This window comes from Pholcus phalangioides, unplaced genomic scaffold (genome assembly GCF_987345545.1).
Source record: "Pholcus phalangioides strain wild (caught in Gottingen) unplaced genomic scaffold, Ppha-v1.0 ptg000021l_1, whole genome shotgun sequence".
NCBI lineage: Eukaryota > Metazoa > Arthropoda > Arachnida > Araneae > Pholcidae > Pholcus > Pholcus phalangioides.
Window position 1 is genome coordinate 2,315,342 of NW_028301614.1, and position 13,544 is coordinate 2,328,885.

A 13,544-nucleotide genomic window follows, 5' to 3' on the forward strand; every position below is an offset into this window, starting at 1 on the left:
ATTATTAGTCAAACATGCAAACGCCATCTAGTTTTATTATTAAGACCTCAAGTGGTAAAATAAATTCTATAGCAAATAGCAAATTTTCGATGAGGATTTTGCAAATCGTAATGAAGTTTTCAAATATTCTCTTGGCAATCCCCTTTCAAGTACTTTCGGCTAAATTTACTAATCTTATTAGAGAGTAGGAAATTTCTTCCGATGATGAAAATAAAAATATTTTGTCGCAAATTTGAATTAGAGATGCCAAGTCATCATAAAGCTGACTCTTAAAAGCTATATAAGGATTAGGGGGATTTCCCATTCCCTTAGCGCCCCGTGGCATAAAAGTTCAAATTTTTATTTTGACGTGGCGGGTATTAACAGGATTACCGGAACCTAAAATATTGGATTATAACTATAGCCGGTAGGCGAATACGAAATCGAAAAATACCGCTAGCTCTTAGGCTTATTCAGTTTGTTGGAAAAGCTCTTTTCGGAGGTAAAGTTTTAAGGAGAAAAAACATTTTTGCTCTCTTGTTGAACATACGAAATTTTCGTTCCTATCTTAAATATTTCATCATTCAGTTCAGCTAACATTTCGTAGAAATAAACAATGATTTTTTTTCAATGTTTAATAGTGATACTTCTTCTCATAAGAATTTTGAAAAAATTCCCTTGAAGAAACAGACCCCTAATGTCAGAAATAATTTTAAAACGATTCATGGGACGTCTATTTTCGTGAGCCTAACAGCTCCAAAATAGATTATTTTTGGATGTTCTCTATACCTCGATAGCATATTATCAGAATACGTATTTTTAACGGTATTTTCATAGTTAAAGATATTTTCAACCGTTTAAATCGAATAAATATTTTGAACATAGCAAGATTCGATGAGTAGAAATAAAAGAACCGAATATCGTATTGAAAATACTCAATTAATTGAACATTTAACTCCCAATAAAGGAGGTATATGGATGTGATTACTTTTGAGGAAGACCAAATTCATTGTTTTGTTTACAAATGTAGCTTAATAATTTATAAATTTTTCTATTTATGAAATTTCATCAAAGAAACAGATTCAAACAATGTAAATTCAAACTTTGTAATGCCGTCGTTTTGGTATAATATAAATTTAAGGCACTAGCTCAAAAAGAAAAAAATCGCTGTAGTTTTATATTGTGTCAGTAATAAATCACAGCAATCTGGTTTAATTATTTTGCATTTGGTAGAATCTGATCTATTTTTTGATGAATATTATACAATACTGAATTTTAACAAAAGAAAACTATCATGTTTGTGTAATCTTCCTGCAAGAACTGTTGATTTATGAAAATGGGAGAAACGATAAGGATGCGGTTTCATCACAGAAGGCATTCTGATATTCAATTTTGATCCAATTATTCGGATACGCTGAAAAGTTCAAACTCAGAGTATTCTGTAATAGATATCAGTTTAGTGTCTATCATTCAGTGTTTTGTAAATGAAGAAAATATACTTTTCGTTCAGAAAAAATATCGTTCGAAAATGAATAAATTTTCGTAGTAGATAGATTTTGTTTACCTTCCTTCAGCATCAGTTTACGAACTCAAAAGCTTATTACCATCGAATTCTGTGAAATTAGTTCCGTTTTGATGACCTTATAACCACAACCTTGCTTGCATTGTGCCTAAAAAGCATATGCCATCATGTGCAGTATCTAGGAATAATACGTTTACCAAAACTCTTATCCATATTATAAAAATGGGATAGTGATGATTGCAATAGACAAACGGTTGTCTAACTATGAAAACCAACAAGACACGCAAACCCTAACTAAAAATGTATAGTAGCAAGCAGTACACGTTGAAGGCAGCAAATAATTAAATCTTTTAAAAGAATGGTATCATATTTATTTATTGTAGGAACATAGTAACGCAGAAATAATTCGTAAACGATTGTTTCTGAGAGACTAGATATAATAAAAAGCTCGCAAGCTTATCATTATCGAATTCTGTAAAGTAAGCTCCGTTTTCGTGGGGGGTCTCATAACCATGATTTTACATTGTACCTAAAAACATATGCTATCGTACTGTATCTATAAATAATACGCACACCAAAACTTTTAACCATATTATATAAAAACATCATACTGATTATAACGATAAATAAACAGTTATCTAATATGGAAAAGCAATAAACACGCTAAACGTATAACTAATAGAACAACAGCAGCACATTTGAAGGTAGAAAATAATAAAATATTTAAATGAGCGATATCATAGTTACTTGTTGCAGAAACATTGTGATACATAAAAATAATTCGTAAAACAGTATTTCTAAGAGAATAGAAATAGTAAAAACTCGGAAAGCTTATCAACAACGAATTCTACAAAATTAGTTCCGTTTTGATGGTCTCATAACCATAACATCACATTATACCGGATAACATATGTCATCATACACTATCTATGACTAAAACGTTCACCAAAACTTCAAAAACCACATTATACAAAAATATCATAGCGATGATTACGATATATAAGTAGTTATCTAAAGGTGGAAAGCAATAAGCACGCTAAACACTAAAACTCAATAATAACACTACACGTTGACGAAGAAAGGGGGTAATTGAATTTTCGAATAAACGATATTATAATTACGAGAAGAAATTCTGGTGCAGAAATATTTCGTGAAACAGTATTTCCGATAGACTAGAAGTGTTCGAAGTGAAAAAATGTTTAAACTGAAAAGAAGTAGCAGCCGTTTCTAAGACCACGTCAATGTCTTCTTTTTCCATACGGTATCAATCTCGATCGGCCCCACCGATCACAAATTCACGGATTATTCGAGTATTCAACGAACGGAATAACTAACATATAATCATTTATAATAATGAAAAAATATTAGAATATTCCACTCACCACTTTCTTGATTATTTATTAAAAAGCAAAATGTGTTTTCAGCACAACTCCCGTTTTCCCGAACTCGAAATTTATTCAGTATAATTTTGTGAATTCGTCTTATATATTATTTTTGTTGTAGAAAATAGCACGACACGGTAGAGTATATAGTACTCAATTGCACAAAATATCGAAAATTATTATTTTTTTTCAAGACAGTTTATATGTAGAGAGAGAGAGGTGTACAGAGGCCAAATAGCTTGTGAGAGACAAACATAGGATTTAATTGTGAGAACCTCTCGCGGGTTAATACTTCTTATATGTGGTCGTCGTCGGCAACGGGGGCGACGACTACACTCGGCTCTCATGGAAAAAGCACGTTGCGCGCGCGAATAACCCACACCCCACCCCCTCCGCTACTCAACCAGCCAGCGCTTATGACGTCAATGTTGTTTGATGGTGTCGGCACCTGGCGGATGACAGGAGAAGCTCCGGACTGGTGGCGGTGGCGGCGGTCGTAGCGGTGGGTTGGGAATAACAGTTTCGCAGTGGAAAGAAAATAGTTTTCTCGCTCTCTCTCTCTCTTTTTATTCTCTCTTTCCTCTATCTTATATTTTATTTTTTTTTATTATTATTATCATTCACTATCCGTAATTTTCGGGAAGACGGTCGGCAGCCCCACAGTGGTGTATGAAGCCTTTTTCGTTTCTCTCTCTCTCTCTCTCTCTCTCGGAAAGGAATGGGTACGCCAGCGACGTCAGATGCTGTTTTACGCATGGTTTGCTAGTAGTTGTGTGTGTGTGTGCTTTTTTTTTTCCCCTATTCTTTTATATTTTTCTTCTGTAGGACATAAGAAAGAAAGGAAGGAAGAGCTGCTGAGTAATGACATCTGCTCCGTAAAAACCATTTGCTTTCTTTACCATCTTCTTTTCTTACTATTTTCTTCTGTTGCCACAAGAAAATGGGAAACGAATTTTCTGCAGTTTTTGCTTCTCGAGAGAGAGAGAGAGGGAGCGAAAATGAAATATTATTATGTGTGGAATAGAGAAAAGTCACAACACCCCCATTTTTTTTACGTTTTATTTTTAAAATTTATTAAAACAACCCGTTACCGCGTTGTGGTGTTACTAAGTAATTTTATCAGACAGACGACTCATTTGCACTAAATAAATCACGTTTATGTCTTCGAAACGACTCAAACATTACGAAACAAGGTTAGGAGTAAGGACACGGCGAGAGATTCTGGAAAATTCGCATAATATGGAATAGGGTTTTTTGGAGATAATTGGGGGGCTGAGTATCCGTGAGAGCGGACTCGAGCTTCTATGAGAAAACAATTTATATTGTATATCCCCGTTTTTATATTGCTATATACTGAAATTTATTCTGTAAGGGGTACGTGGACTGATAATTTTGGCACAGAGCGTCCGTAGATCAAGAAGGTTAAGGACACCCTGCAATAGAATATTATAGCTTTGCATAATGAACGAATTGTTTTCGTAAGTGTTTACTTCGAGGTGTCTTCAACATTTCAGACGCCTCGGGTCGGGAGATTAAAATTGTCCAAGAAGCCAGCGATCCACCGACTCATACTTAAGTATTCATAAATATGAGTATAATCCAACTCAGATTTTTACAAAGGCTTGATCATGTAATTTACAGTTACATCCTAATAGAAGGGGTCACTGCCAAACCCCCCCCCCCTCCCGATTTGTATTGGGGCGAAAATACATGAAAGCTCTTAATTATTTTGATTTTTTTTTAAATTAAAAATTTTAATTGGTTCTGAAATCACTTTTTTCATCAATTCTTGAAAAGTTTCTGATTAATTACTGACAAATTAAATCGATTATGATTAATTTCAATTTAAAATGACATTATATGGTTCTTTAAGTATTTAATTCAATTCTGAAATTATTTCTTCCGCAATGTATCTTGAAATACATTATTCTTATTAATTATGAAATTATCCATTGTGAAATGATTTCTCTCATGAAGTACGTGATTATTCTTCTCATTGGTTGATAAGTTTCTTTTTCATTAACTCTGAAATTATTTGTTTCATTAAATCTAGAATAAATTTGCATTTCAATGTTTTCACACATTTTCTAAAAATGGGCGGTGGATCACGACAAACACCTCCAAGGGTCAAAAGTGGGGATCACGACTCCTGGTTCACGTCATTTGGGATATTTCACTAGAACCCCACAATTTTGATCGTTATTAATTTTCTTCGTTCACCTAAGCACCCGCTCAAACTGAAAAGATCAGACAAGGAGTGTACAAAATAATTCTGGGTTTTATTTTTCATTTTGTTTTGTTAATTTGTTTACTATGTACCTGTATTCGGTATTATTCATAAAAAATTTGCGTTGTGCGAACCAGTATGGCCTCTTGACCCCTTTGACTGATTTTGTTTTCCTCATCTTTAATTTGTGTAAGAAATGAATAGAGAAATCGATAAAGTGAATTTGAAATCGAGAAAAAAGTCTCACCACCCTCTTGGTTTACGTCAGGAGCCATCGTATGAGCATTGTGACCAGTATACATTAGTCAGAGGCAAGGCCGTAGTGAAGGGGACTTGGGGGTCTGCCCCCTGAGAAATATGAAAAAATGACCGAAAAAAGGGAAAAAGACGACCAACTCTATTTTTGTATCACTTTGGTTCCCCCCCGAACGAAATTTCTAGCTACGGGCCTGATCAGAGGTCTATCAGACGAACATGTGATATTATTCCCTTTACTAAACCGTTTGCTGGGAATGCATTATTTATTCGATTCATTTGTGAGATGTCGAATGCACATTTCCCAGTCAATGTTAGCTTGTTTGGACTGACTGACAAATAAACCCAATGAAAATATTTTGCTATTTATGGAGGGACGGATGCACGTCAAAGTGCCACATCCTTCGAATTACTCTTCATTATTGTTATTATTATGTATTTTTTATTTTTTGTTATTCATTTTATTGTTTTTTAAACTCAGGGCCTGACCTTCTCGCCACACAGAGTAACGGGCCTACACAGTGGCGGATTAAAATCGGTCGGGCGTAAAGAAAATATTGGGCCCCCTTAAATTGGAAAATAAGGTGCCGTTCAAGTATTACGTAAGCAAATTTTTACCCATTTTTGATCCCCTCCCCCTTGTTAGCAAAACTCTGAACCCTCGCCCCTTGTCAGCAAAATCTCGTCATCAGCTCTGACTCTCTGAATCTTAACGCATATTGGTGGGATTAGACACGTACACAATAGGGGACATAGGGTACAAGTGCGCCCCCCCCCCCAACGATCGAAAATTTATTTTTTAATGCAAAAAAAAATATTTTTTTAAGTGAAATTTCGGAAGAAAATACCTTTATATGTTATCGTAATCAATTTCTGTTAATTTCAATGTTATTTGAAAGCTATGAACTCAAAATTTATATTTAATAAATTCATTGCGACCCACCCTCTAAGCCATATAATGATAAATCGCATGAAAAACTTGGCCAGCGGACCAAATATAACCCTGGGAGTCATCTGATGCGGCCTGTTTTCTTCAAACCTAATTTTGTAAAAATGAACTGAGCGGCACATTTACAGATCCCTAAAGTGTCCCGGGGTACAATTCCAGAGCATTTAAGCGGCCCGTGGCACATTTTCAGATCACTTAAATGACCCGGGACACAGTTCCAGAACACTTGAACGATCCGTGACACACTTAGACGTCCCTTGAGTGACATGCAACGTAGTTTTAGAGCACTTAAGTGGCCCCCCCCAGTGTGGTTCTACATCACTCAAGTAACCCGTGGCACATTCTCAAATTATTTAAGTGATCCGCGGCATATGATTACGGATCTCTTGAGTGATGCGTGGCACAGTTGCAGAGCACTTAAGCGGCCCGGACACATTTCCAGATCCCTTGGATCCGCGAAATATTTAGAGATGACGAAAGTGGCTCTGTAGGGCACTTATCAATAATAGGGGAGAATGTTACTTCCAGTGCCCACAAAATATCGAAAGGTTTTTCTCGTTTTTGGGGCACCGAGTAAGATGCCATTAAGAATATTTCATATTTTCATAAAGGGGGTGGTTGATGTGATGACGTAAGCATTATCCAAACCTCGCCCTCCATCCTTGTCATCAAATCGCTAACCCCCCCCCCCTCGATGCTGACATAATGCTTTAATGACCCCTAATGTGGCGTTTGGGTTTTTCGGGGCGCTTTAGGTGTTGGGGCACCGGGCGCGTGCACGATGAGCCGTTAAATACGCCTCTAGCCGTACAATGAAACGATTAGTCAATAATTACAGTTCACTCATAGTTAGAAAAATTGATGGTAGATGGCAGCACTACACGTAACAAGCATAACAAAGAAACAAACTTCCCGTGAAGGCGTCGCAACACATATACGCACAGCTTCCAGCATAGGCCCAGATCTTGTTCGACCATCTGCTAAAATCTCTTCATTGAGACCGAGTGGTGGGTCATGATCTTGGTAGGAGGTCAGGAGGAGGGCTTGACTATGAATTGGAGGGGATTCTTGCGACGAGAGTGAAAGGTGTTGTGGTTAATCAATGAATATATACCGTATGTTGTTCACGTTCTGTACCTACAAAATTATGATACCCTGATCCACTTGCCTATGCAGAAATTCGGCCCTACTTAAAAGAAAAGTCCTTTTTTTCCAACACCGTACACCTCTGTATTACAAATTCGTTTTAAAGAATCCTTACGCGCACCATGTCATTAAAAATGTAGAAATTTGTATTTAATAACTAGCAAAATCACAGTATCTTTCGAACTGAATTCATCAGTGAAGTTTAAAATGTAGTATTTATATTTATAACTCGCTATAACCAAACTGTGTTCTGTAGTTTATAAAGATCAGTAGGAAACATATATCATCCTTTTATAGAGGTAATCAAAGATATAATACATATATTTTCGCAAACAGAACTACAATAACTCCGAAGCGTCGGAAAAATGTTAACGTATTCGAATTTCGAAGATGTTCGTTCAATTTCCGCGATGTGAATATAGTAGTTTTGAACGAATATATTCCTGTTTTATTTGAATTTTCATTCTTTTATGTTTAGTTGCTTTTGAATGACGGATTACCTCTTCTTTTCCGAATTCATGTCCCAAAGGGTTTTTATTCCGAAATTCATGAACTGGAATTGTACGGTTATGTCTGCGGGAAGTTGATGGATCACCTCCTAGAGGTAACACGCCACGTTGGAGCACTGACAAACCGATGTGATAGATCTCCGCTCTTTCCCACTCACATATGGAAGCGAATAAGATATGCTATAAGGAGAGAGATGCGGTATTTCACATGTACACCACGATTATTATTATTGAGTGGTCATAGCATGAAGATTCGAACGTAAATACGGGAACCCGCGCACGTAACAAATTAAAATTACGCCATGCCATCCATTAGGATTAAAGCGAGTTTGTAAGCGAAAAAAAAAAAAAAATTGGCGCTGTTCAACCCAATTAACTCTTGACTGATTGGCTGAGGTTTCCTGCATTTTTAAAAATGCATTTTATGAAATTGCTGATAATGTAGTCTTTCACACGAATACTGTAACACCCTAATATTATACGATAGGTAGGACTGACGCCAGCCGTATAGGCAGAGCCACAACTAGGGGGGAGCAGGCGGGTCTCGTGCCCCGGGCGCTAGACCCGAGGGAGGCGCAAATTTCATTCTGAAATCTCTCCTTCAACATTACAAGGGGTCGTCAAAATGCGCGCTTGCCCCGAATGACCAAGCGTCTTGTGGCGGCCCACGTATAGGTCGGATTTGCATAAGTAAGGGTAGAATTTTCCAAAGAAATACTTAACAAATTTTTTAGGAAAAACACCCGTATTTTTGTTTCTTACTATGTCTGTAGTGCTATGGAGTACTATGGTACTGTTCTATGTCTTCATAAAATCTAACTTGCGTTATGACTGCAATCCGGGCCAGTAGAAAATACTGTATTCCACTGAAATCTGCGCAAATGAAAGTCGTGTGTTCAATTTTAAATGTTCACAATGATAATCATTGCAACACCTTAACCCATCGAAACAAGTGAGGTGCTTGTATCTGGAGGCAAGAAAACAACTTTCAGCCATAAGCTGAAATTAATTAAAAGTTATAGACGCGCATTTTTCCGTCAAAGAACATCACATTAAGTAAATTATATTTCAAACTGGCGTTGGACATTATGTATTAAATTGTGACTTTCTTTGTGAAAATGACAGATACCAAAAAAGCCATAGGATTTTATTTCTAAATACCCGCAAAGTTTTCATCTTTATACACTACTTTACCGACTACGGTTACACATAGCCATACGGCAATTTCGATCCAGTGGAATCAGGTGGGAAATGAAGGCGCCATCTATCCATGGTCACCTCAAGCTCAGTGGGTAAAGATCTTGTTTCTGATGTTCTCTCCCGGATTCAAACCTGTCGAGTTTGACGGTAACCTTCATAGTGGAAAACAAGCATCTTACCGCTGCGCCACTCGGGCGACCATCTATATACATTGTAGACTCTCAAAAATCAGAGTAGTTTCATTACACATCAGAATCTGATCGAATAAAACGATTCTTTGCATAATTATATCTTAATAATTTCTACGGTTTCAGTAAAAATCTCGTGATTATGATTGAATTTCAACTCCAAAATCACGCTACTCAGGGTATTGTTGTATGTATTAAAATATCTCTGTTTAATTTTTTCATATATTCGAATCCTGCAATCCAGTGTTTTTCTAATCAATACGTACTTACACGTGAACCTATAGGTAAAATGTCAGAAGAACCAATGGCCCGTTAGAATATGTCATCACCTCTTTCTAGAGGTTTGTCTGGGCCCTGTGTTAACCAAGTATCAAAAACATAATGGCTTATATTGAGAGACCCACACATGCTTTGTTTAAAAATGCTGGTCCGTCGATAGGGGATTTCCCAACTTTCCTACCTACGTCGCACATGTGCTGTATCGACAGCTGCTTTGAGACTCTTTTCACAGCACTCATGAGCTGACTGCCAGTCAGCATGTAAATACTGTAATGCAAGATTCAGTTTTGTTTGGTTTTTTGCCTAGCTGAATTTAAAAGAGGCGTGTTGAATCTTATGCAAGTTACAAGTTGAGTGGAGTGGAATGTGGAGCCTCCCACACTTGCATCAACGGCGTATATCTGCGGCAGATATGATCTAACAACACCTCAAATTCTCAAGAGATCGAATTCAGTTTTGACATGTGCAGAACCCACCAAAGGCATGGGCGGAGATACGGGTGGGGGGAGGGCATTGCCCTCCCAGCATCAAAAGTGGAGTGGGCAGATCTAATTTTTATGTGTGTATATGAATTGACATCATCATCGTGCCCCCCCCCCCCAGACTTCCAAGTCTATCTCCGCCTATGACCAAAGGTATATGGTATACTACAGCCCAGTTGCAGATTATGTATATATGATACAATTTTGTGTCCAGTTGCAGTATGCCCATGTCTGCTAAATACAAGGACCCCGTAAAAATAGATCCAAATACATTTACTCAAAATTGCATCGTGGCTGCCAAGAAAAGAGTTTATGTGAAATTTCATGAATCTGGGGGTGTAGCAACCCTTGCACCATCGTCGACGAAAATATTTAGAAAACCGAAATGGTTGAATTTTTTTAATATGCCCGTGTCTGGCATGTGATTGAAAAAAATACGTGCCCAGTAAAAAATTTACTTGCCCGAGGCATATCGTGCATTAGATTTGTTCAACCCCGTTTCAAAACGAATGCTGTTATCCCATCATTATTTATTAACAAAAAGATGTCAGGAATTCTCGATAATATTTGTATTTGCTGAGTTTCACACACACACACACACACACACACACACACACACACACACACACACACCGTAGTCTCCACACATGGAAGCGTTCGAAACACTCTGGCCAGTCACACACATGCATCTGGACATTGGACACATACTAGAACATACATTTGGAGAGAGAGAGATGTGGTAGCTATTTATATAGAACATCTACATTCTGAAATCTGAGCGCGCCTTTTATGTAAATATTGCCAAGTAGTTACAATTTTAGAGCGAAGTAAAATTTTCACAAATTTGAAGTTTAAAATAATTTTTTCAGCTTTTTTGGCAACAGCACTAATTAAGAATATTACCGAGGTTAAATTTGCTCCAACAATATCTTCTCGAGAGGCCGTGTTTTTATGATCTTATACGGATACTTCTTTCATTTCTTGAAATTTATTTTGTCTTCTATTGTTCGATAAACTGAACAATAATTGTCATACACCTCAGTGTTATTCTTCAACGTTCATAATAAACCAGGCGATGCTGTCTGCTAAATTCATCCAACCGTATTGGCAATAATTGACGCAACATATTGATCGATCGGACCGCAATTCCTGGGGATTACGAGAAGTAGGTAGGTGTGTGGAATAGGTAGAGAAGCGGGGGCAGTGGGGGACTAACTCAGTCAAAGCACTTCAATAAATTACTCCACTGGCAGTAGGTGTCGATATGCCCCGGTGAAAACCCGATTCGTGCACAGGTTTCTCCTCGGGGACCGATCTGGTGAGCGATAAAGTAACTCTGGTCACGAGTTAATGGGAGCCGACAACTCGCGCGATATCGGAAATGTGTCTTGCCATTCGATACTAATAACGAATAATCGATCTTGAGACTATCGATATGCATATGGACATATCGAGCAGAACCTTTTATAACGCTCCCGTAGACGACTGGATATATTTTGGGTGACACAAACGGCGACGTTCATAACGTCAGGAGCATACGAAACAGAAAATTGTTCGCACTGAATGTCATGACCTCGAAATATCCCCGATTCAGTCAATTTCTGAAGATTTGGTACCAACAATTACTCGATATGAGTGGCAACTCGAATTATTCAAGATTTGGTGGACCGATACTTCCTTGGAAACTCTTAAAGTTTCAGGAGAATTGCATGGGAAACCAATACTTTTACGTCCATCTAATATTCCGGACGCACTTGCTTCGTCGAATGATCGATGAAATTTGACTTAAAGTTCCCGAGAAATCTTCAGAAGGGTGATACCATTTCCTATCGCAAAATAAAATCAAAATCATAAAGATCGGAAGAGAAGAATAGGCCTCTACGATGTAGAAATATTATGTAAAAAATGATATTTTATTACTCTTTACTTTAGAGAGAAGTAGTTTTTTCCGAAGGCAGTTGAGTTTTACCGGACTCCCCATTAGCCCCTTATAATAGTAGATGTGAAATCTACTGGCCAGGTGATACGGAAGTTTTTGCTAGTGTGGATGAATCTCTCCATAGACGGAATGTTTAAAAGCTGGATATTGGTGGAGTGTTGAATAAAATCACGTTGAATCTTCGCACGAAGAGGACGAGAACAAATCTAAAAAAATACCTGCAGAAGCTACGGGCATGTTAGACAAATAGGGCTTTTTGAAGCTCAAAAATCATGATTTGTAAATCATTGCGTCCACGGAAATTTGGGATAATTCAACTTTTTTGCTGCTCCCTTGAAATTCGAATTAACCTGGATTGAATATCCCAATACATCCAAAATTATCGAAAAAATTTTTTAAAAGTAAACGTAAATTATATGATTTTCATGAAACCGCATAATACTTGCAATAGAACAGACACCTTCTAAAATAAATTTTGCCCTATAGAATGATTTTCTGCATTCGACCACATTTGCCATATTTTCAAAGACAACACCTGAGGATGATTTTCACCCAGGCTAGAGCTCAGCACATGCCACTGAAAACAGAGAGCAGGTAGACCTTCTACACGATACTTACATAACACATCAAACTCAGCAGCATATGGGTGGCTAGATGCAATTGGGGACATCTAGGTTCCACATCAAAGAAAGGACATCTATTTACGATTACGGTTTGGATATCAATTGAATGTGCATATATGCTACACAGATATTATTACGATGAGAAAGTACAACATTCCTACGAAAATGTAGAGTTGAGCATATGAATATTACTATAATGACAATAAAATTGATTTTGTGAAATTTCTATTATCGCATTATAATTACGAAAGAATATTACTATGAATCAGACGAGTATGTCTTGCAACTATAGATCTGCTACTAATCAGTAGAGGGATATGTGTAGCTATTTTCAAACACCTCACAGAACCGATTGTGTTAAAGCCAGAGCGAAAAAAATCTAAAACGTCGTTGGCTTTGATACTTGATGGACTTACGTCGATCTTACAGTCTGTGCATGTGAGCATTAACAAGCCTTTTTAAAGATTATTTAAGAGATTTTTGGACCGAATGGATGAGTTCCAAAGATTAAGAAAGAACAAAAAATGGTGCCTTCAAGAAACCCGACATCGACTTAGTGTATACCAGTAGGTGCACGAGGAGTGAAATTCTGTTTCCACCAAAATCATCATCAAATCCTAAAAAAGTATTGCATCAGCAACGCGACGGACGGAACTGAACACGTCATCCTCTCTGAAAGCGACGACGCCGTTGACAACACGGTTGAAGATGAAAACGAAGATGACACTCCGTGTGATGACTTGGTTTTTTTTTTCGATGTAGAGCTCAGAAAATCAGAAGCAGAAATGGATTAGAAAGTCTGAATCATTTTTCATTGCAACACTTACTGCATGAAAAAATACGATTTTCCCCCTTTAAAATGCA

At 37.3% G+C, this 13,544-nt stretch overlaps 1 protein-coding gene across 1 annotated transcript in view; it reads right to left on the bottom strand.

Annotated features, from left to right (window-relative positions):
• The window catches only part of LOC149070486 (protein O-mannosyl-transferase Tmtc3-like), a 195,991-nt gene extending 192,780 nt beyond the window's left edge, over positions 1–3,211 (bottom strand). The window contains exon 1 of the mRNA XM_089248914.1: positions 2,884–3,211. The gene's annotated coding sequence lies outside the window, so the exon portion shown is untranslated. The remainder of the gene's footprint in view (positions 1–2,883) is intronic.
• Between the last annotated feature and the right edge of the window lie 10,333 nt (positions 3,212–13,544).